Source organism: Canis aureus, chromosome 21, assembly GCF_053574225.1.
Source record: "Canis aureus isolate CA01 chromosome 21, VMU_Caureus_v.1.0, whole genome shotgun sequence".
Classification (NCBI taxonomy): Eukaryota; Metazoa; Chordata; class Mammalia; order Carnivora; family Canidae; genus Canis; species Canis aureus.
Genome location: NC_135631.1, coordinates 34,222,345 through 34,240,587, shown reverse-complemented (window position 1 = coordinate 34,240,587; position 18,243 = coordinate 34,222,345). Strand labels below are relative to the sequence as shown.

The 18,243-nt window shown below is 37.9% G+C and overlaps 1 protein-coding gene across 8 annotated transcripts in view; it reads right to left on the bottom strand.

Annotated features, from left to right (window-relative positions):
- Nucleotides 1-18,243, bottom strand: part of CACNA2D1 (calcium voltage-gated channel auxiliary subunit alpha2delta 1) — a 475,096-nt gene that overhangs the window by 425,034 nt on the left and 31,819 nt on the right. The gene's annotated exons all lie outside the window — the stretch shown is intronic.

Below are 18,243 nucleotides of genomic sequence, written 5' to 3'. Positions count from 1 at the left end.
CCCAGGTTCTCCCATTTTATGTTTTTTTAAAGATTGTATTTATTTATTTGAGAGAGAGACAGAGAGAGCAGAGCAAGAGAGAGCAGGAGTGGGGAGGGGGAAGGGCAGAGGGAGAAGCAGACTCCCCACCGAGCACAGAGACCAAAGTGGAGCTGGATCCCAGGACTCAGGCATCCTGACCTGAGCCGGTCAGATGTTTAATCTGCTGAGTCACCCAGGTGCCCCTTATTTGTTTTTTCACTACATAACATTAATTACATCCTGGCATTAATTTTTAGATTTAGAGTTGTAAATACATCTAGAAACACGCAGAATTTTTCCAGGTAATTTCAAAATATTTTTGGCTCATGAAATCACTATGCCTTTTGGAATCTTTTGCGAAGTCCCCTAGAGACCACCGGCTACCATTAAGTAAGTGGCAGCTTCTGCGTGTTCAAATAGCAGTAAGCACTGCAATACGCACACTCAGCAAGAAAAAAAAAATGTAGTATTGAATACCCTTCCGTTTTAATCAACCAGATTCCCAATTCTTATTTTGTGCTGCATACTCCTGGGAAACTTTGATATCAAATGCAATTGCACATCATTAGAAAGTGCAAAATATACAATACGTTAGAGATACATTTGCACATGAGATTGAGGAAAGAAATTAGTTCCTGTTCCAAATTACGCTTTAACATAATCATAACCTTTTGAAGCCAAGGGAGTAGAGCAGAAATAAACAACGCAAGTATGAAGGGCGAGGTAAAATATCGTCCCACACCATTTAAGGGCTCTATATGCAAAAGTACCCAATCCATTGTTCATTGTTTCATTGTAGAAATAAACTGCGATAATTAAAAATTGTCAAATCTATCACAAGCAATTAGATAAGCACCCCTACATACATACACACACAGTTAATGTATACAATATAAAATAGTGACAATTTAAATGTATATCATGTGGTTAAAGAATAGTTTTGACAGTTTAATTATTAATTATTGCACTTAAGGTAGCTGTTTGGAAAAAACCCATTTCCAATAGCCATACGTCCTTTATAAATCATTAAATGCCTTTACTATGATGGCAAGTGAAGTAATCTGTATTGTTAGCCCTTCCCAGGTCCGAGTTTTTATGAACAACCATTAGAAATAATACTAATGAAGACATAAATATTTGTGAAATAGCTTAGAAATAATTGCAATATTCTTATCCTGCAAAATTTTAAAGCATTCTTTGCTGCTATTCCAATCGCCACCCCACCTCTCTGCCTCACATTAAAAAGGGCATTTTCTTTATTATTATTCTCTATGTGAAACTCAAGATCACTGCTGGATCAGGGAAGCTCAGATCTGAGTCAAAAACATACATTTTTTAGCAATATTGTTAGCTTATTTTGTGCTGCCAAATTTAATGTTTCTTCAAATTCACAAATGTTTTATCATGCTTGGAAGTGCCAAGGGCAGCAAATGTTATTTATGAAGTTATCATATATTGATATGATGATCCAACAATAAAAGTTACCATGAAAATATCAGGTTTCACTTTCCTAAATGACCCCTTAATTCTCTAAGGTACTCAGATGACCAGGAGGAGTCACTAATAAAAAAAAAAAAAAAAAAAAAAAAAAAAAAACTACCTTTCCTACAGGATTTCTGACATTCTCTATCTCCAAATATCTGAGACCAGAGCAGTAACAGTTTTGTTACTTCCTCAGCTAGATGCAAATGGGAAGTAGCCAAGAAAACAAAAAATACATTAGAATAGCATAAAGTATTCACGTTCGCAGCGAAGGTTCCTCAGTTCATACTAAACCAGAGCGAATCTCTTCAAATCTAGGCCTGATTTTCCACTGGCAGAGGAAGAAGTATTTGAACACAGGGAACTTTCTACTCACAAATGCACTTTTCTTCCATTAATTAGCAAATGCTCTACAAAGTTCTTTATATTTGACAATCAAAGGAGGAGGTTATGGTTTTCTTTTGTGTTGGCTTCCTTTACTAATGGTGAAACGGAGGAACGCCTGGCTGGGAAACAGATTAGAAAATAAATTGCAGATGTTCTAACCAACCCTATACTGTGCTGAGAACGGAATAAACAAAGCCACGAGAATATATTCAAGTTGGCTGTTCATTCCTTAGAGTATCTTCCATGGCACATAGGATCCATGAAGGGCAGGGCATGTATGCTGGGAGCAGCTGGAGGGCACACAGACAACAGAGGCAGGATGTAGACTGAAGAGAACAGTCAGCAAAATTCAGGGGCATCAGAGATCACCAAACTTGAGGCTTCCTTGCTTCTCCAGGGTGGCGTTTTCTTCTCCAGAAAAGAAAGAGGAAAGAAAGACTTGCTTGAAATTAGTGAGAGGCTCCCTATAGTTTCACCCTTTGCAGACAAGATGAGAATACATAACTTTTTAAAGGTAGTATGTTCATGATCTCACCTCATGAATTGATCATCTAAACTGTTTGCCAGAAAAAGTTAAAAGAAATTACACAACAAAAAAAAAAAATTTAAGGTAAATCAAACAATAAGGATGGAAGATTATTTTTAAATCCATAGACTGTTTTCTTCTACAGACAGCTACCATTTTGGAAATCATTTGTACCCCCAAACATTTTAATGCACACTAGAGATTTGAATACTCACAATGGGTATATTCAACAAACTGAATTCCAAATTTTATTTATATATGACATATGCTCTGATTTTTTAAAAAAAGATTTCCTGGTCCTTTACTGCATCTCCATTTTTAAATATACAATCTATTAATATAGCTGTATTAATATGCACAATAATATAAGGTACTGTCTCTACTAGAATAATCTTCTAGTCTCCCTACCCCTAGCCTTCTTTTTTTTTAAGATTTATTTATATGAGAGAGAGAGAGAGAGAGAGCCCAGCACACATGAGCAGGGGGAAGGGCAGGAGAGGGAGAGAGAGAATCTCAAGCAGGCTTCGCAGGGGCCCACACAAAGTGTGATTTCATGGCCCTGAGATCACAACCTGAGTGGAAATCAAGAGTCTGATGCTTAACTGACTGAGCCACCAACGAGCCAGTGCCCCACAGCCTTCTAATCGTGCAGTTGGCCTGCTCTGCTGATAGATGGGTTTGATAGATGCCTCATTCTCATTTGATGTGTGACCACAGAAACTCTCAGCCCTAGTTACCCAGCTTTAAAATACAAGGAGCAACACCTAACTTACTGGGTTGTTGGAATTACATAAACTAGTAAAATGTAAATGTAAAAATAAGCAAGCAGATAAGTTAATATATCTCATAAGCTATTCCGTATTGTTATTTAAGCTTAAAAAGATGTACGTGCATCAGGATCTCAGAGAAGAAGACCGGGCTGGCAGGAACGTCTGTAGGATCTAAAGGAGCAGAACAGTACAAGCAAAATGAGGATGATCTAGCATTCCAGAATCTGCAAAGGTTTACAGAAAGGGCAATGTGGGTGTGGCTCATCTGAAGGGCTATCAGTAGAACATTCTAATTTACCCAAAGTCAGTAAAAGAATCTGTAGAATAAAGACTGGAGAGAGCAATTCTTCTCTTAGGTCTTGACCTTCTTTAACAGAAAGCGGGGTCACTGGCCCTTACTTTCATATTCTCTTGGAGTAAAAGAAAGCCTGTTGGGAAAGTTGAATATTCATTCTCTGCTTTCAAGCACTTGTGCAAACTTATGAGTTGAAATACAGTGGAAGCCTCACAGACTCTAGGATTCCTTAAATCAGGTCTTACGGACTACATCATCAACAAGAAATAGCCAGTTAGCAAAAAAATGAATAGCAAAGATGCAAAATTCTCCTTCTAAAAAAAAAAAATAAGGATTTATTCAGTAATTGCTGTGAATGTGTACAGTTCCAGAGATCTTGGGGAACCTGGTCCTCGCCTCCCCTACACAAAGGCCTTAAAAGACATCTTTTTTCCCTTGACACGCTTACCACTGCTTATGGGATGGCACCTCCCACATACACACATAAAGTACAAAACTATGTATCCGAATTTGAAAATGTAAGTTACTGAATAGAGTAACACAGTTATAAAACAGAAATAAATTTTGTAATGTTTGTCATAGAAATTACATTATTTTGAGAGAAGTATTTCTGTACATGGTGCAGTAACTCCTTTACTAAGGGGGTGGTTCTAGGCTATCCTGACATTCACTTTTTTCCTCATGAAAAAAACGTAAAAGGATCTTTAGAAAACCAAAAAGGACCTCCCTCCCTCCAAGGTACACCGTATAAAAAAGCAGGGGGTAAAAAAAGCCAAAAACTGCCAAAAAGCTGTACTTCTAAGCAAGACAACTGGCCCAAATGTCTCCATCAATATTTTACCATCTGCTGTTTGCACTGTACTTGTCAATATTGAGCATCACTCACAGTTCATATGACCATATAAAATCCCTGAAAGCACAGAGTACCAAGGTAAAAAAGAAAAAAAAAAAAAAAAGCTAATTCAAAATGGTTTTAGAATGTGAAGACACATTCACCACGCAAGTAATTATAATTAGATGCTTAGGTAGTGTGCATGCTTTATGTGTCAGGAGGAAATTCCTCATAATATCTAACAGTGGACAGAACAGGACTGGCAAATTATGCAATACAATCTCTCCTCCCTCTGACTCACCTGTCTTTTTTACCCACTCATACAATTCTGAAGCCTCAGATGATCCAGATTAATCAGCTCAAATTGAAAACACATTGAAATTTTAATTATTGACATCAAAAAGGAAAACTGATATTATGGCAAGCCAAGAAAGCATACCGCACAAAAATATTGTTATTTGGCCTTTAAATGCCTTAACTGTTGTCATATAATAGACTACTTTTCCTTAAGTTTTGCTTCTTTTCATAGATGCAAATGGAAAGCTGAACCACTACCACCTCAGGAAAAAAAGGGAATTCTTGCACCCTGTCTCATGTTAATGCAAAAACTCTAATTGTAAATGTTTTCCCTTGGATTTAAATATTCAACTGCCTCTGTAAGTCATTAGAAAACAGTAAAGACAAGAAATAATTAGCCCTTTATCTTGAAAGATAACATTCCTCCTTTCTTAGTAATATTCTGGGAGTGATATCAATTTGATCATATTATCAACACCATGAGTTTTATAAATGTGAGGTTATAAAGTAATCAGTCTTCCAGCTCATTCCTCAAAGATTCAATATGATGAAATCTCACACCTACTCAGAAGGAAAGAGGAAAGAGGAAGGAAGGAAGGAAGGAAGGAAGGAAGGAAGGAAGGAAGGAAGGAAGGAAGGAAGGAAGGAAGGAAGGAAGGAAGGGTAGGTAATATCACTTGAATTACCTTGAAACAGCATCTGCATGGAAATTTTTCATCTATATACAAACATGTACTATTCTAATGAAGTAATGGAAATGAAGGTCATCTTACAGAAGAAAAATGCTGAAATCTTACAAAAAGAACAAATGCTAAGTATGTTCTTGAATATAAAGAATGTATAATCCATGCTGGAGGCTATACAGACATGTTCCAGTTACACAATGGCTCAAATAATAGTCCTGAATCCATATTAACAAAAATACAGACAAATAAAAAGAGGAGCTAATACAATATACATTTAAATTAGTAATTCAGATTAAAAATAATTTGAATTCCTTGGGTATTTTATTCCAGTATAATCACAAATAAAAAAAGATGTACTTTCTGTACATCCTTAAAGTATTTTAATGTAATCAAAACTAAGACTTGAAAAAATTTTTCCAACAAGTAAAATCTATTTGTAAGAATAACTGAACTCTCTTGGCATAACTACTAAATGCTGCATTGTATGTATACAAAAGCTTTCATTTGTGTTCTCATGATATAAAAAGTAAGACTTAAAAATAATAGTAAATGTAAAGAAATATTTATTCTTGATATCCAAAAATGTAAAATCAAACAAACTTGCAAAATAACTAGGAATTTGAGTTACTTATATATGTATATGTATGTGTGTGTATATATATATATGTATATATAAAATTAATATACAATTCCTTCTTTACAGGTAGGTATCTTATAGATCCCTAATGGAACATCAATGAGAAAATAGTAGAAATGACCCTTTATGGAAATAAGAATTGGGGGACAGCAGAAAGTTCAAGTGAGAAGAACTGGAAAAAACTGCCAAACTTCAAGGGTGAAAAATAAACTTCCTGAACCTTTGGTATGTGCCAAGTAAGCAATGCAAGGAATCAAAGAATTCAATTCTTGCTCTCAAATAATAGAAAAGAAAAACTGAATAAACTAAAGTATATTAAGCACATCAAGAGACACAAGTACAAGGTGGAATGGGACCCAAAGGTGGGTTTGATTAACCCTGGGTCCAAGTGGAATGAGAGGAGTCAAGGACAGAATTCTGGACATGTCTACCTGCATTTCCAATCAGAATTCAGAGATTTTATCATAGTATCTTCACTCCTCTTTACAAATCTCAAACATCTTACAGGAAAAATGACACAGGAAAAAAGAGAAAGAGAGGGGTAAGGAAGGAAGAAAAGGAAAAAGACAAAGAGGGAAGGAGGAAGAGAAAGAGGAAGAAGAAAAAAGGAAGGAAAGAAGAAAGGAAAAGGGGAAAAACCAAAGTTATCCATATTAAAATATCATTGATAAATCTATCATACATAGATGATGGAAAGATAGATAAATAAAGTAGGTAGGCAGACCTCAGGTGGGGAGAGAAAGAACAAGAGACAAACAGGTAGTCGAGATCCAAGATCATTTACCAGTTAGTCTGATTCACAGACTTTTTGAGAGCAGTATATCTTATATATGGAACAAAGAATAAGGGATCATACCCAAAGGAGTAACATGTACAAGGTTTATTTGGGGGAGTTTTTAGCAGCACAGTTTTTTGTTTGTTTTTTTGTGTGGTTGGGTCTGGGTTTGGGTTTGTTTGCTTTCCTAGAATCCTTTCTATTTAAAAAAAGATTTCTCCAAAAAAATGACAAACATTTCTGGCTACTATTAACACTGAGTATATTATAAAGCTCCTAAGCCCTGATAATCTTATACTGGACCTGTGAGCTTCCCAATCAGTATTATACTTGGAGAAGAAAAATGACAAGATTAGCCATTACATTTAATTAGCCAGAATAATTGCATATATAATAGGAAGAGGTAGAGAAATAATTAGGATGAGCAAAACCGAGCCTTAACACCAACAGCGAGTTACCAGCCTCAAATTCAGAATAAACAGAAACATCAAAAGTAAAAGAATCAAAGGCTATTTTTCTGTAAAAGGAGACCAAAAAGGGGTAAGCATAACAAGAAAAGAATCGAAGGGGGTTCAAGGCCACTTCCAACCCTTATTAGGAGGGACACATAAATCCATCCTCTCCTCTGTGTGTGACTACATAGAACTAACTATCAGATACCAACAGACTTTTCTAGAATGGAGAGCCCTTCTGCAAAACATTGGCCCTCTTACTTGGAACAGTTTAAATTTTCTTATCTTTTAAACCTCTTTCACCCTCAACCACAATAATAGAAACTAACAATGATAATAAGTGATAGCAACAACTAGCATTTCCTATTTGTGAGGAATTATGGGAAATGCTCCACCTTTCAAGCACCCTCTTGGCAGAGGACACAAGCTCCCACTTTGAGATGTATTCATTGAATGCCTACTATATATGTAGGCCATTATTCTAGACGTTAGGAATACTGTATTGAACAAAAAAGACAAAAACCATGACTCTGATAGATTGCACAATCTGGAGGAGTAAACTGAGTTATGGACAATTTAAAGGATACTTGCCTGACATTGCACACTGAGTAAGTGACAGGGCAACGTCGAGCAATCTAATCCCAGGGCCCATTCCTTTGTACCAGGTGCTTTACTGCTATGGAAGTAATCATACTTGCCAGGGAACATGCCTAGCATTCTGCTTGGAAAAGCAGATTTTTTCCACTTAATATTGAATTAGTAGTACCTTAGTGTAATTAGGTTATAGTTTAAAAAATAAACCTCTCAGCAGAAAACTCATATTAAGTAAGAAAGTCAAAAATATTTATTCTAAAAATGTTTAAGGAAATAAACTGAATATTATGTTGTTCATGGATGTGAGCTGTTGGTTACAATCAATAGTTCACTTGACTAAAATTAAGAGTCTAAGAAGTTAGAATAACATGCCTGTATGTACTTACAATACAATACTTCAGACTTTGGTCAGTGTTTAGTAGTAAGTACATATATTCTCAGCCTATAAAAATATTTTGTAGCAGAAGAACATAATAAGTCAGGCAGACAACTCAAAACTTCTTTATTCCAAAAAAAAATTATTTGGACTTTCTAATATCTTTTATTAATTTTGGCAATTATTAGTCAAAATTTTTCTATGTATAATTCAAATAAAAATACTCCGCCCATAAGCGCTTACCCCAACCTCAAGTTTTAAAAGGTATTTTTTCTCAGTTGAAATTACCTTCTCAACTGCCACATTGGCCCTTTACTCTCCAAGCTTTTTCTTTCTTTCCAACTTTTAAGTTGCATGTAATTTTCAAGTAATGCAGACCTCCAGGTATCATCCTATGGGTCTCATAATTTGGGTCTTTAAAGACGAAGATGAATATCTGGATGGGCTTAAATTAGCTAATGTTAATTAGCTCAATGTTAATTAGCTCCTCAATGTTAACAGTAGCCTTTCTCACAGCTGATGTGCTTCTAGGTGGCTTGCAATGTATTTCTGCCCTGGGGATTCCCTGCACTCACTGCTCCCTTACCTCTAAATAAGTATTCCTCAATTTGTGATATTCCCCTTTATTCCTATTCATTATCCACACCTTTGTATGTGAAACTATTTTTCTGTAGCTCGGTTTTCTTGCCTGTGGTCCTGCTACTTCTGGTATCCAATTAATGAAGGAAATTGATGATAAAACCAAGATCTGAACTACTAATCAAAATACTAAAATATGGGTCCACAGATTGGCAATATAAAAGACATGAAAGAAATTAAATGTCTTTAGGAAATAAAAGTTTGATGCTCCATAATAGATGCTACAAAATAAGACTCATTCATTCTAATTTGTACTCCTTAACTGAAAACAAAGTCTAACAACATCCCAAACCATTCACGTATTTCTAACCAATATCTGATGCTGTGAACTTCAGAGCTTTTCTTTTTAAAGTCTGACATTGAGTTCTTCATATTTTTCATCAACTTCCAGATTTTTCATAAAAGTTGCATGGTCCTCCTCTCCTCCCTCATTCCACAATGGATTGCCAACCAAAGTCATTCAGTCTTGGAAACAGAATCCAGAAAGAAGAGGCATTCTTTGACCAACTTATTTTCCCCTCAATTTGTTTATGTTTTTGTTTTTGTTTCTGTTTATCATTAGCATTTGGTCTTCCCAATTAACAACCTCCTTGCTGTCATGTGGATTACCCTTATCATTATATTCTTGAACTTGAATAAATATTAATCTTATGTTGACATAACAACACATTTATTTGAATATGCTTGTATTTAATATAGTTTAGTACTCATTGTCTTTACTTTTTGGCATTCTTTTGATCTTCTCTTTTCTCCTTTTATAAATAGTTATACACTTTATGCATTTGTATTTACAAAATTTTAGATTGCAATTATTCTTTTTTTTCAAGACTGCTTTCACTGAGCAAGGAGCACAATGAGGGGCTCGACTAATATCGACCCTGATATCATGACCTGAGCCAAAGGCACCCACTTAACCTACTGAGTCACCCAGGTCCTCAGTTTGTGATTATTCTTAACAATATTCATTTTGCCTAAAATTGAGTATTTCAAAAATGCAAAAGTCTGTGCTGATAGAGCCCACAAACTAGTAGAGAAACATAAAGGCGTGTCAATGATAACAATTAATACAGTAAGTGTATTAATGAGGTATCTACACAAAGAGCAATATTAGCATAGAAGGTGGCATTTTTTTCTGACCACCAAATGTATTGTCATATGAAAGACCGTGCTAAGCACATATGGCCTCACTTCACCACCAGTGCCATGTTTTGTGACAGGCACTGTTATATAAACGGGACATGGAGGTGAAGTAGCTCACCAAAGTAACACAGTAGTGGAGTAAAGATTCATATTGCTTACGAATTGTGTTTGCACCTGGAACCACATGAATACGTCCAGAGAAGCTAAATGCTGCTGTTGGGACACAAGTAAAGTAAGTGTCATTTTAGAATTGCTTTCCTCAGATCCAAACAAGTCTCACTACAAAATCACAGCTGTCTCTCTTCCCTTCTTTGCTTCCATCCCCTTTTCCTTCTTTCCTTTCACCCTTTTGTTCTTCCTTTAGTTCTTTAATTCTTTCTTTTAATTATAAACTGACAGTTACTTGGATATTGGAACAGAGAACGTTCTATATTTAAATCACCAATTCCAGTCTGACTGACACAATCGCCAATATCTGGCCAAATTCCAAGTATTATAAAATCAAGTTTTCAGTCTCATAAAAGCCACAATCAGCACAGAAAGGCACTCGTGCTTCCATAGTTCTGTTCATCTCTGTTGTGATTTAACAAAACTGTGTGTTTTAAATAGCTATATAGGAACTGAACTATTCTCACAAGATAGAAAAATAATTCAAAAAAAGAAATGTCGTTAGGGCGCCTGGGTGGTTCAGTTAAGCGTCTGACTCTTGGTTTCAGCTCAGGTCATGATCTCAGGGTCATGAGATCTGACCCCATGTTCAGCTCCATGCTCAGCGGGGAGTCTGCTGGAGATTCTCTCTCTCCCTCTGCTCCCCCCCTCCCCAAGATAAATAAATAAAATCTTTTTTTAAAAATGTTAACAACAAAACAGTTTTAAATTTACATTTCCATTTTATAAACTGGCAGACAGGGAAACTGGTGACACATCCATGTTACAGCTGTAATTCACTCTCCATGTAAATGAGTAAAAATTAACAGGTTTCATATCCCTTCCCACCTTCTTTCTTTTCATTTTATACCCTCCATTTAAAAATATATATATTTTTTAATCCCAAAGGGGGCACTGGGGAGATATCACTACAATTCACCCCTCTCTTCTCCCTGTTAAATGCACCTAAAACCTAATAGAGAACCTTCTACATTTAAGTCACTAACACACATTCCTCCAGTTTTCCAGATCTATAGCATAATTCATTCATTTATTCAGCTATCTCTCTTTGGCACCTGACATATGGCAGATAATGTGAGGCATTAGAAATAAAAGAAAAATGAAAAAAAAAAGAAATAAAAGAAAAATGAAACACTCATTCATTCATCACCTCAAACAGGTTATGGCCAAAGAGTTGAACTTTATCCTATAAGCAATGCAATGCACTGATTTTTTTTTTTTTTTTTAATAAAGAAGAGGCATGGTCAGACATCTATCTACCTTTGCTTGCTTGTTTTTTAATAGTATTAAACTGCAATGTGGAAGCAGAATGTTATGGTTAAGGGACCACAATATTAACAGATTATTATTTTTTAATAAATGCCAGGTGGAAAAGGCTTGCTCTAAGCCATAATCAATGGGGACAGAAAATGGAGTAAGAAAAAGATGTGACAGCCAATTGATTCTGGGTGTGAGGGGGACAGAAGAGCTTCAGAAAGGAAGGTCCTGAGATGATTCTAAGCTTCCTAGCTTGGAACACTCAAAGGGTGACGCCATTAGCCAAGAGAAAAGAAAATGAAATCTGGGGTAAGGGTAGGGCAGAAAGTGTTCTGGTTTTGAGCTTGGTGATACTCAAGTCAAGATAGCCAGATGATGACCAGGACTCTAATTCTCTTTCTCTACAGTTATTGTCACACTGTCTTCTTCCCTGTATCATGTCACGATGGTTTCACCTGGGGGAGCAAAATAGGTAACAATCCCCAACTTTACATATATCCTACAAAATCCAGAAGATAAATATTCTTTTCCCTACCTATTGAAAAATAGTCCCAGACATCCTCCTAAACAAACTAGGGGGTCATGCCCACTACTGTCAAGAGGGATGGGGTTGCACTGATTAACTTGGAATGGGAGCCCACCAAAATTCAATAGATACTACATAGTGGGTGAAAAGTGGAATGCATGCTGGGGAAGCAATCCCAGTGTTCCTCAATTCCCTTCCAAGGCGGACAGTGCTTTATTTACTCCACTACCTTGAAGGATTTTTTTTTTAATCACAACTAAAAAACACGGTATTTTTCTAAGATTTCTAGACTTTTTAGGATTGTTTGAGCTTCCAATATCACCTGAATCCAACCACACTCCCTTGCCAGATGTAGTGACAATAGAAATATTCAACTTAGATGACAAGATATATTAGTAATGTAAATGCTGAAGGGTTTCCATGTGAAAGGATAATATCTAGTGCTGTTAACTGAGAATTTACTTTCTTCTCCCCTTTTCTGGCCCCCACCCCTAACCCTATACTGAGTCAGTGGTCAAAGAAGGATGCCAAAGTACACAGACCAGAGTCAAATCCTTGGATGAGAGTTCTAAAAAAGTTCTTGAAAGTCTGGCCAAAAGAGAGCATGGAAGTGGCTGATGGAGGCCAGTGACCTGAAGGAACCTCACAGTTGCAATGAAGAGGACACAGAGTGACATGTGCAGGAACATGCAAATCTAGGGATCTGCAGGAGGGACAACAGTTAAATCAGATTAGCTGTTAGATTAGATTATCAAAGCAGACTAGATGAACCCTTGCTTTCCGAAGCCTAGAAACATAATTGCCACCCCCGGTTGCAATGGATTAGTGAAGAATCCTTAAATTGACTGAGGTTGGTTATAAGTAACTAGCTCACATTTTCTACTATCATTCTTAAGACTCAAATTTAACATTTAATTATAGAGGAATAAATAGTTATATTTCTTACATACTTTTGTAGGCATTACAAAATAATTAATGCCAAATTCTTTAATTCCACGTTTGGCACTATTAGATAACTTTTAAAACTAACTCATTTCTCACACTGTGCCGTCATCTCATGTAGTTTGCCTCTGTGGGCAACAGAAAAGGTATTTGCTAGATCAGTGAAGTCCAGAGAGAGCAGTGATTTGCCAAATATGACCTATCAGAGCACTGAGAAATCAGGATTAGGTTTCAGCATTTGTTGCTGTCACTCAAGTACTAAATCTATATTTACTTGGGGCAGTGAGTGGAGATTTACATAGAACAATCCAAATCATCCAAGATACTTTCCTGACTTAGCTGATTTTGAGAATTATTCTCATTTGAGCTAGAGTGTTTCAAAACCGGTTGAATAAAATTCTATTTGTATTATAATAATTTTTGAGGTAATATGGGAGGGTTAGCAAAAAATACTGATAATCCAACATTTCATTTCTCTTTAACATTTTTAAAATTATCTGATTAGTCTCATATCACCGTTTTCAGGGGTTCTGAACATAAAAAACGGTCAAAGGCTTATGTTTCAACATGTTAAAAGGCAACAAGTGCTCTCAATTTAAAAGCAAAGATGTATGGCTAATTAAGATCATAACATGAAAATAGACCATTAATACTTGCTCAATAAATATTAATCTTATGTGTATTTATGAAGTACACAAAAATTTAGCAGAATGGTCTAAAAAAGTCCTAAAACTAAGGTTTAAAATCAATATACAAATAACTTAAATTTATGCAAAAAGAATCTTAATTCTTTTTTTTTTACAAGATTTATTTGAGAGAGAGAGAGCGAGAGAGAGCATGAACAGGTAGGAGAGGGAGAAGCAGGCTCCTCCCTGAGCTGGGAGACCAATGCATCACTCGATCCCAGGACCTGGAGACCATGACCTTAGCCAAAGGCTGACACTCAACCCACTGAGCCACCCCAGTGCCCCAAGAATCTTGATTCTAAACCTGAGGAAATTACTTCATTTCCAAGTAAAGACACTGCAACACCCCTAGCCCAAAAAACAAAACAAAACAAAAAACAATACAGAAGCTGGTTGGTAAGAAAATGAAGGACAAAGTCCAAGGAATTCATGCTGTGGCTCAGTGGCCTGTAGAAATAGTAGCAATGTTGTCTGTGGAATTCAGAGGGGATTCCAAGGGACATGGCTCAGCATGTACTTCTGTGTTTATATAACACAAACTGTCAGGTCTGCACAGCTGGAACTACTTTTCAAATATAGAGATTATAGTTTGAATTGTATTTGTTGGAAGACATTCCCCAACCCACCGTCAATAAACATCGTATTCTCAACTCTGTTTGCATTTGGGCTCACAAATGAGTGAGTTTGGATTCTCCAGCTATATATAAAAGGAGAAAGATGTGGCTAATGGAGGAGTCCATGTATGTGCAGACACACAGGGAACATGTAAAATCTAGGTACTACCTTTCTCTCAATTTTGCTGTAAACCTAAAACTATTCTAAAAAATAAAGTCTTTAATTTTTTTTGCCCACTTTGGAGAAGACCTAGCTCAGAAATCATAGTTTTGGTGTTCAATGCACTGCTTCTTTCTTTATATCCTTATCTGTTTGAACCTTGGAAGACTTCTTTCTCTCTCTCTCTCTCTCTCTCTCTTTTGGCTCAATCTTTTGTTATTTTCAGATTTTAAGATTTCTTTTCAACTTTATCCAGGTGATTATTTTTTAAATTCAGTAATTAAAATGAGTCAACAGTCATGTTGAAGTAATTTCAAATGACAGGCCTACAAACATAAAAATGAATTTCAATTATCAAATATGCTATTTACTACCCCTCAAAAAATTATAAAGAGGCCAATAAGGCAGATCCATTGATGGGAAATGTCTTCCATCCAACTGAAGAATGTGACTGGCTCACACACAGAACTCCAGCACAGCTTAACTTAGCAGCTGCCTGACAGTTGTCTTCAACTCTTCGTTCCAGGGTATTCTGAGGGCTCCGCCTGCCACCTAGGTTATCACAAGAGAGCTAACGTTGCCAGAGCTATGAAAATAAATTTGAAATTCAAAAGGCAATGGGAAATGGGTGTGACATCCACATTTGAGTACCTTTATTTTGGACAGTGGTTTTCATATCACTAGATAAGTAAAATAAGTGTGCACAAAATGTCTCATAATATTTCTGTACAAGATGCGTACTTCCTATACTCCCCCAATATGAAAGATTACTGTAGTTTTAATTTACTTAACTGAATTTTTTTAATTATCTGCATGTTGGCCACAAAATTACTAAGAGCAAGGCCTGCTAAAATGGGTTTAATTGAGATATAATTGATATACAACACTGTTAGCTTCAGGTATACAACATAATGATTCCAAAATTGCAACACTGCAAAATGACCACCACAATAAGTCTAGTCATCATTCGTCACTATAAAAAGTAAAAAAATAAAAGTTTCTTCCTTGCCATGAGAACTTTCAAGATCTCTCCCAGCAACCTGCAAATATACTACAATCCCACGGACTATAGTCACTATACTGCAACACACCATAGCTCCAGGACCCATTAATTTCGTAACAGGAAGTCTATACCTCATGAACCCTAAAAGTATTTCACCTACCCCTACACCTCTCACCCTGGCAACTGCAACTCTGCTCTCCACATGCAGGGGCTGTTCTGTTTTACAGATCCCACAGGTCAGTGAGATCCTATTTGTGTTTCTCTCTCCAACATTTCACTTATCATAATATCCTCATGGTCCATCTATATTGTCACAAGTGGCTAAAATTTTTGAACGAGGATTTCTTTCAACAAAAGTAAATGAATTTTGGTTTGCAAAATATATTTTGCAATAATATACTTGCAAATATAATTTATTAATAATAACAGCACTGACATAGAATTGAGACACAGCAATAATATTATGAATAAGACAGTTTCCACATCTAGGCTATCACATCTGGTGCCCATAAGGCTTTGAGGATTCCTGGGAAACAACTTCATGGCCCTCTCTTCTCCATCAGGGGTGGAGGACACACAGACTAAGTCAGAGCATGGTAATAAGAAAGCCCAGGAAGACGGTCTAATGCTTGATGAGGTCAGTTTTACCCTATGTTCTGGTCACAGTACTGATACTTTTCTTCAAAGAGTGTCAGCCATCAAGAAAGACAATTCAGGGGCACCTGGGTGGCTCAGTCGGCTAAGCATTCAACTCTTGGTTTCAGCTCAGGTCATGATCTCAGGCCCATGTCGGGCTCCATGTTCAGTGTGAGGTCTGCTTGAGACTCTTCCCCTCCTCTTCTCCCCCAAGCCCCCTGCTGCTACACATGTGCACACGAGAGCTCTCTCAGATAAATAAATAAAATCTTTACAGCTCAAAAAACATGTTGGTCAAATTTAGTAAAACATTAGCTCTTTGCCACAAAGAATGATATATTTTAATATGTAATTTGCTTTTCTCTTGCTTTAGATATTTCCTCTCTCACAACCTCTCAAAATGTGAATTCTCTTTATGGCCAACAGTGGTATCTTTCACAGTTCCACGTATCAAACATTTCATAAAAAGAATGGTGTGTACAATGAGATGAACTTATTTCCACACTCAAAGCAAAAATTAACATTTGGAACATTAGGATGTCACAGCATGCTACCTATTAACTCATGGGGACAGAACTATTTTTAAAAAGCTTGTGTGAACCAAAACAAAAGTTCAAAGAACACAGCCAAAAAGTAGCAGAAAAGTGTTTTAAATGCTCATTCCTTTTCCACGTTGGCAGCTTGTGTGAGTAGATAGGAAATTTTAAAATGTCACCCAGATGAGTACTTCTGATCCAGTTTCTGTCCCTTCTTCTCTCATACACATCATGTGACCAAGCTCTGCTCATCTTCCTTCCTATTATTCCTTCACTCCATCCTTCCCTGCCACTTCTTCACCCCCTTACGCTGAGATCACCCGGGCCACTGTCTCTCAGGAGCTGCCTTCCCCCAGAGTCCATCACTGCCCCGGCTGGGTGTACAGAAAACCCACACCAGTAAGGACCCAACTGAGGCACCACAGGGCCTGACCGTGGGTCCCCTCAGCACGAAGTCCAGCATCCTCTGACTGCCTCCTTAAAGGGGGGGGGTGGCTAAAACTCTAGGCCTTTGAGTGGCATGTCTTGCAGCAAGGCAGAAGGAGGATGCTTCCTGAAAGAGGATGCTTACCATAAAAACTGGGGGAAACCAGACCAAAGCAACCTGCGCCCAACAGAGAGCCCAGGGCGGGTCTTCCACCAACCTCTCCCCCCACTGACTGCAACTCACACCGGGTGCAGACCAACGTGCAAGGGAACAGCGGGACCCAAGGGAAGGAAGCGCGCTCAGTGGGCCTCCCCGGGCACCCAGCATCCTGCTCCCTGTCCCCACGTGGACGGCTCCACGGCCCCCCAGGAACGATCCCCGGCCACTGTCCCCAGAGCCACACCGACGCTGCGGCGCCAGCGCTGTCCCCGGAGAGCCGGAGAGCTGGGCCTGCACCTGCGCCCACTCCGGCCGCGCCGGCCCCGGGCCCGTCCCGCAGTCACCCGACGGGCTGCTGCCACAGGGAGGTCGGGGAGGGGCAGATGCTGTGTCCCCGCCCTACCTCCAAGTGGGAGAGTGCCAGGGTCCAAGCAGCCTAACCCAACTCTGCCCCAGAGGCAGCCGCCGCGCAGAACACGCCATGCACTCAATCGCCTGCTCTCACTGAATAAGCATTTTTACTGAACTGATATAATCCAAATATCTCGGCCATATTAATGTTCCAAAATAACCGAAAATACACTCCCCCTTCAAAAACCCTCAATGGCTCTCCACTTCCATGGGGATGAAATCCCCCCTTTGGACTGGCATTCAACCCAGCTTCTCCCTCCGACCTTCCTCTGGCCTCTTTACACAGGCAGCAGAGCAGAGCACGGAGGACCCTGCTCTGGATGATCCGAATGCTTTATGGACGGTCTTTGAATTTTGGCTTGATGACTTATTAACGTGTAATATCATAAACTCTTTGGATCTCTTTTTCTTTTTTTTTTTTTTTTTTTTTTTTACTAAATAAAAGTAATACCTGACAGGAGCTGTAAACATAATCTGATAACAAAAATGCCCTCGGCAGATAGGGCACATGGAAGATGAAGTCGATGAACTCTACAACAACAACTTTCCTTCTTCAATCAGGTATACTCTTTACCTTTGTATAATCTGCTCCTCCTGCTAACCCAACGTGGGAAAACTCAGCGTACCAACCTGCACCTACAGTCCGCTCATTCTGTTAAGGCCACCTCCAAAGCTACCCTGGTCTAAGACAAACATCATATCCAAGCACCAAGCAGTTGTAAACACAAGCCATAATCAGCTAATTAACGATGGTCCCAAGACAATGTGATTCAATGAAGAAAATTTATCTGCAAGGGAAAGACAAAACA